Source organism: Cicer arietinum, chromosome 6 (assembly GCF_000331145.2).
Source record: "Cicer arietinum cultivar CDC Frontier isolate Library 1 chromosome 6, Cicar.CDCFrontier_v2.0, whole genome shotgun sequence".
NCBI classification, from domain to species: Eukaryota; Viridiplantae; Streptophyta; class Magnoliopsida; order Fabales; family Fabaceae; genus Cicer; species Cicer arietinum.
This window is the reverse complement of record NC_021165.2, coordinates 37,659,837-37,667,366: the sequence shown is the minus strand read 5'-3', so window position 1 is coordinate 37,667,366 and position 7,530 is coordinate 37,659,837. Positions and strand designations below refer to the sequence as shown.

Here is a 7,530-nt window from a genome sequence, read left to right as displayed (position 1 = left end):
TAGCTGCATCTGGAGCTCTATAGTTGCTGCTATGTTTGTTGAACTTCCTCTTGTTGAAGTTGCTTTGCTTTCCTTAGTTCCTCTCGTCCTCGGTCTTCAAATGTTGTTATCTGTGCAACTATCTCATTAGAGTGCTGAGACAAGACATTGGTGCAACCTCTAGATGGACGAGAATATGGAACTAGACTTGCAACACCTGGTCTATAAAGCGAGGATCTATCTCTAGCAGCATAGATACACCCTTTATTTTTTCCCCAATAGATTATACCCACAATTCTAAGCGAGCTTTCACATTAACCACTTGGCTACAATTACTAGATGTTTCCCCACCTTTGGAGGATTGTTGCAACTTACCTTGAAATGTTTATGCTCAAATAGACAATAATGTAACATAATCAAATTACTTTTTCAAGAAATACAAATGAAAGAATGAATGATTTTAATATTCTTTACTTATGTTTTTTTTGCTCATTCATCAACTCAAGAGTTGTCCTTCTTCTTAGTGTGAGTTTTTAAAAAGATTTAATCCAATATGGAGTCTCTACCGAACTCTTCAGCCTTACAAAAAAATAAAAAAACAACATAATCATAGAATGAGAGCCACATTTCTACAACAAAGGAAAACAACAAAATAGCTCTATGCATTCTCAAACAGTAGCCAACAAAACAACAAAACATTTCAGCAAAATAGCTTTTTGCATTCTCAAATATTAACACAAGAAAACAATAAAAATAACATATAGTAGGCATGTCCTTGAGCCAAATATTAAATGGTTATATAGTGAGGACTTTGACATAGAAAGTGTACCATCTCAATGGTATGCTCAACGATGGATATAGATCCACCAGTATGAACAACTCATATTTTAGAAGAAGCACGATTTTTCTTAGCTCGATTTGATATCTCCTTATACAACAGATCCATCCATATCTTCTCAAGATCATTCCAAACATTTTCTCTCATCCAAGTTGGACAATTGCGCTTCTTTATCACTTGCATCAATATCTTATAAAGATGCATTGATCTTTTTGTATTGGAGATATTCTTAATCTGAAAATTGAACTCGAGAAACCAAGCAACTTTATCCTGCAACATTACATTACAAATAAGTTATAATGAATTAATTAGTATGCAAACAATAGTTCAACTCATTAACAAGATATACAACATATATAAGTATAACAATCATATCAAACTGTTTGAGGATACATTCACCTTATTCAGGACATTTTTTTACAACAATATATCGTATAATATAACAATGTCAATACATCAAAGATACTAGCATATCAGATTTACAAAAGTGGAAGACGATATAAGAGAGATAGATTAAGATAATATAAAAACATGTTATTATAGTTGGTTTCAATTTTACAATGTGTAGTTTTATTAGAATGGGGTGTAAGGATGGAGACTATGTACATTTTGTATCAATAGTTTATGAAAAGCTTAGTTTAATTTTACATGTATCTTATCATGTGAATATGTGCCTGAAATCATCTAACTAAAGTTATTTAAGCTTTAGTGGTTGTTATAACTACCTTTGACCAAGTTAGTTATGATAGGTGGTTAAAGTTTTTTGCTTTTGTATACATTAAATAAAGCTGTAATATTGCAACAACTTGTATGTTATTGTAGCAGTACTAGTTGGAAACTGAGAGAGACATATGCAATTCATGATTCATAGAAATTCAGAGAAAGAAGATTAAAGGGAGAGAAAAAGATTGATTGAAACGGCTAGTATTGCTGGTTCATAAACAATGATAGATTCTAGGAGATCAATCTTGAGAAGGCTTTAATCTTGTAAAATTCAATTAACAATAGTGGATTAATCTTGGTTGCTTGCTTGCTCGTGACGTAGGTCTCATCAATTGAGACCGAACACATAAATTTGAGTGTTATTCTTCCCTTATCTTTCTTTAATTCTCGTTTACATTGATTGGAAAACTAGTCTTTGCAAAACTGCAGAAAACGGAGAATGATAATCAGTCTTCGTTTTTTGGTTTTCAAACCATTTTTTGTTTTCAGCAGAAAACCAAGAACGTTCTCCGTTTTCTGGTTTTTTGGTTTTCATTTATGTTCAAGAACGTTCTCTGTTTTTAGCAAAAATGCAGAACGCTCTCCATTTTTGTTTTTTTTTTCTCTAAAATTGTATGTTTTTTGTTTTGTTGGTTAATTCTTGTTGTAGATCCCAATATTTTTTTAACAATTGGTGCCGTCTATAGGAAGGGAGCAACAATGGTTGAAACCACAAAGTTTGATAATGAAAAGTTCAATGGATCAAATGACTTTGGTATGTGGAAGATAAATATGCATGTTGTTCTTGTACATCAAGACTTGGTGAACGCATTGAAGGGTGAATCAGCTTTTCCTAAAACAATGATTGTATTAGAAAAGGAAGAACTAATTGAAAAGGCAAAGAGCACTATCATCTTGTGTCTTGGAGACAAAGCTTTGAGGGAGGGTGCAAGGGAACCAACAGCAGCAGCTTTATGGCTTAAACTTGAATATCTCTACATGACTAAGTCAGTTTCAAATAGGCTCTTCTTGAAACAATAATTGTTCTCTTTTGAAATGGATAAAGAGAAACTTGTCACGGTTTAACTTGCTAATTTTAACAAGATCCTTATTGATTTAGAAAATTTATAAGTTAAGCTAAATGATGAAGACAAAGCTCTGATCTTGGTTAGAGCTCTGCCAAGTTCATATGAACATTTCAAGGATGCTATTATGTTTAGAAGAGAACAAACAATTACTCTTCAAGAAGTGCATGCCTCCATCTGAACAAAGGAAAGCTATAAAAGACTTGAGATAAAAAATGATAATCAAGTTGAAAGTCTGAATGTGACTAAAGGAAGAACTGACAAGAAATGATCAAATGGAAATAAGCAAAGGTCCAATTCAAAATCAAAATCTAAAGGGAAGTATAGATGTTTTCATTGTCACAAGAAGAAACATTTCAGGAAAGATTGCCCGGAAAGAAATGAATCAAGAAACTCTCGAGATTTAGGAAATGTTGCATTTGTTGATGCTGGTTATGAATCTGTAGATGCATTGATGATTTCAAATTCTGAAGGTGAAAAGAATTGGGTATTAGACTCAGGTTGTACTTTCCATATGTGTCCAAGAAAGGATTATTTTGAATCAATAGATCTTCGTGATGGTGGAGTTGTTCTGCTTGGCAACAACAAAACATGTAAAGTCCAAGGCAAAGGAACAATCAGATTCAAAATGTTCAATGGCAAGAAGTTACTACTCAATGATGTGAGGTACATACTTGAATTAAAAAGAAGTTTAATTTATGTTGGTATGTTTGACATTTTAGAATATTCCATAAACATAAAGAATGGTATCATGACTATTATTAATAAAGATGATATCATTGTTAAAGGCATTAAAAGAAATGACTTATATATTTTAGAAGGTTCTACTATAATCGCACAATCTTCAGTTGCTAGCTCTAATTTCCATTCATCTTCTAGAATAGGGCATATGAGGTTAGGACATGTAAGTGAAAAAGGCTTAATTGAGTTACCAAAACAGAATTTGCTTTGCGGTGACAAAATTGAAAATTGGAATTTTGTGATCATTGTATTCTAGGAAAGTCTAAGAGGGGCAGTTTTGGTGCTGGCCATCACAACACCTCTAAACCTTTTGAATATGCTCATTTTGATTTGTGGGGTCCTTCAAGGACAAAAACTCATGTTGATTGTTCTTATTTCTTAACCATCATTGATGATTATTCTAGGAAAGTATAGATCTATGTCATTAAAAATAAAAGTGACACTTTTATAAAATTTAAAGAATGGCATATGCAAATTGAAACTAAAAAAGAAACTAAGTTGAAATGTTTAAGAACTGACAATGGTCTGGAGTATCTTTCAAAGCAGCTTAATAAGTATTGTAGGGACATAGGTATTTAAAGACATAAAATAGTTGCAGGCACCCCTTAACAAAATGATATTGCTGAAAGGATGAACATAACAATATTGGAAAGGGTCAGATGTATGATCTTGAGTGCAGGGTTGCCTAAAATATTTCGGGGAGAAACTGCAGTTACAACAGTGTATTTGATCAATAGATGCCCTTCATCAGCAATAGAAGACTACTAAAATCTGAAGGTATTTGGTTCCTTAGCATTTGCTCACACAAGGCAAGATAAGTTGGATCCTAGAGCAATTAAATGTGTTTTCATTGGTTATCCTAAAGGAATAAAAGGTTACAAGTTGTGGAGAATTGACCAAGGTGTGCCCAAGTGCATCATATCAAGAGATGTAGTGTTTGATGAAACAAGAATGCCCATGATTAACAAAGAACATTCTCCGTTTCAATTATGCAGAAATGCACAACATTCTCCGTTTTAGTTCTGCAGAAACGCATAACATTCTCTATGTCAGCTTTGCAGAAACGCATAACATTCTCCGTTTCAGAACTGTAGAAACGCATAACGTTCTCCATTTAACAATGATTCAAACAACATTGATGAGAGTGTTCAAATTGAGGTGAAGTCACATGAAGATCAAAAGAGTAATCATGAAGACATAACTAATACATCACTTGATGATAATGCTGCAACATAAACAGAGTTAGCCAATTACAACTTGGTATGGGATAGAGAAAGAAGGGTTATCAAGCCTCCAACCAGATATGGTGAAGTATATTTAATTTTGTATTCTTTAAGTGAAGATCTTCAAAGAGATGAACCAAACAACTACAGGGAAGCCATTAATAGTGAAGACAAAGAAGCTTGGATGACCACTATGAATGAAGAAATGCAATGATTAGAAAAAAATCAAACATGGATTTTGGTAGACATTCCTAAGAGTCAAAGGGTAATTGGATCAAAATGGATGTTCAAGAGAAAGGAATGCATTCAAGGTAAAGAGAAGATAAGGTTCAAAGCAAACGAGTTTCAAAGGGATTTTCTTAGCTTGAAGGAATTGATTTCAATGAAGTATTTGCACCTGTTGTAAAACATTGTTCAATCAGAATTCTGCTTTCAATTGTAACTCAACAAGACTTGGAATTAGAGCAGTTGGATGTCAAAACATCATTTCTACATGGTGATATGGAAGGAACCATTTATATGCAACAACTTGAAGGATTTGCTAAAGGCAGAAAAAAGGTTTGTCTTCTTAAAAAATCATTGTATGGCCTAAAGCAAGGTCCTAGACAATGGTACATGAAGTTTGATGATTTCATGATAAGAACTGATTTTCAAAGATGTAGTTTTGACAGTTGCGTTTACATTCTGAAAGAGGAAATATAAGAACGTTCTCCAGCTCAAGAACATTCTCCGTTTTTTCATAAAAGTCAAGAATGTTCTCCAACTTACCTATTACTCTATGTGGATGATATTCTTCTTGCAAGCTCAAGTAAAGACCAAATTAAAAGGCTCAAAGCTGATCTTAGAAACGAGTTTGAGATGAAAGAACTTGAAGAGGCCAAGAGGATCTTAGGAATGGATATAAAAAGAAACATAATGAAGGGGAAACTATTTCTTTCTCAAGCTGTCTACTTGAAGAAAGTTGTCACTAAATATAGAATGCATGAAGCAAGACATGTTACTACTCCTTTGGGACAAAATATCAAATTGTCTATGCAAGACTCACCTAAGACAAATGAGGAAAGACAAAGAATGAGTATAATTCCTTATCCATTATCAGTATTGCAAACCATTTCTTCCATATTTCAACAACAATGGATGAGACAAACAGGTGGCAGAATCAAACATGTATAGTGACTTTGAGAACATGCATTTACACTTACAGAAACATTCATTTTTGTTCCATAACAACATACTAAAAGTAAAATAATATTTTAAAATCTTAAATGAAACAAAATACAACAATAGCATTCTTACAATTCAAAATCAAATCAAAATTCATAAATAGTATCATTTTTTTTCTAATTTGTATTTCAAATTAACCATGTTTTCATATATGCATACCGGATATTATTGAGTATAACACGCTCCACCAATTCACAATCTTTTCCCTCATTATTTCTAGATGAAGCTAACATCATAGCAAGTTCTTTTAATTCTTTTAATGGGAGATTTCAAACTAGTTCATCAGATTAATTTTCACAAATCAGAAAATTAAGATTTTTCCTAGATTTTTATTTTCCATTTACCAAAGTCTGAATTTTAACAAAGCAACTGCTTGCAAATTATAGATTCATACAACACGTCCAAAACTTATACAGGCTCTAACTTGGTTACTTTGAGATTAGAGTTATAGACAAAAATATAACCAATCAAATAAATTCTAGAAACAAATTTGCAACTATTTTTTTATCCAGTCCCATCTCATTGCAATAACATGTAGTTACATTTGTAATCTAGTTAAGGTAAGAATTAACATTAATAATGTAAATATGTTTTACCACTGCAAGAAAAACTATTGTTATTTTGAAATATTTCCAACAAACTAAACCACTAATTCACTTCACCACTAATTTGTCAAATACTATTCAGGTTTGATATTAAAAAAAAGTGATTCATAATCATTCATTTTAATTCACCACTAATTTCAATTCATAGTCACTAATTTCAATTCAAAGTCATTCATTAATTCACCACTAGTTCCAGCAAACCAAACCACTAATTCAAACTACTAATTCACTTCAATTCACCATTAGTTTGTCAAAAACTATTCATGTTTGATATTGAACAAAAAAGGATCCATAGTAATTCATTTCAATTCACCACTAATTTCAAGTCATTCATTTCAATTCACCACTAATTCCAACAAACTAAACCACTAATTCAAATAAATAATTCACTTCAATTCATCACTAACTTGCCAAAGACTATTTAGGTTTGATATTGAAAAAAAAGGATTCATAATTGTTCATTTCTTATTTTTTCAGTTACACAAGAAAGACAAAACTACAAGAGTTAGAGATTTTCAAGTTCTTACCTGTGAAACAATAGATTTGAGATGTTTGGGATTTCAACGAGTTATGCAAAAACAAAACGAGAGAACTAGTTAGGGTTTGCAAATCAATTAATAAACCATTTCTTCCTTTCTTTACTCAACAAATAATCATGAAACTAGAAATAAAATTAGAGAGAGAGAGAAAGCGAGAAAGAAACTGTGAGTGAGAAAGAGCGAATATCAAAGCAACGACCGGAGAGGTCTGAGTCCATGTGGCCAGATCGGCGGCAATCTCGGTTGGAGCAAGATTGTAATTTGGGTTGAAAGGAGAAGAAGGGTTTCTAGTTTAGGCTGTATAGAGATAAGTGAGAACGAGTTAGTATTTTTATTCAAGTGAGAATGATTAAGTTTTTTTAGTCAAGTGAGAGTATGAAGAGTTTTTTTAACTCAACACAAAAACCTTCTAACCCAAAAAAAGAAAGTAATAAACAAAACTTTACTTTCACTTTATCCACATACAATTCGTGGAACAATTAAATCTCTTGATTTACCTACAGAGAAGTTGTTTTAAAAAAAAAATACGAAGAAATTTCGACAACTTATATGTGAGTTGCAGTTTTTTTAAACTTTATCCACGATTTTTTTTTA

The 7,530-nt window shown here is 32.1% G+C and overlaps 1 long non-coding RNA gene across 1 annotated transcript; it reads right to left on the bottom strand.

Moving 5' to 3' along the window:
• Positions 1–619: 619 nt before the first annotated feature.
• On the bottom strand, positions 620–7,275 carry LOC140920970 (uncharacterized). Its single transcript, XR_012163774.1, has 2 exons — positions 6,925–7,275; positions 620–1,087 (listed from the first exon to the last, which is right to left on the bottom strand). It is a non-coding gene; the product is annotated as an uncharacterized lncRNA (long non-coding RNA).
• Positions 7,276–7,530: the final 255 nt, after the last annotated feature.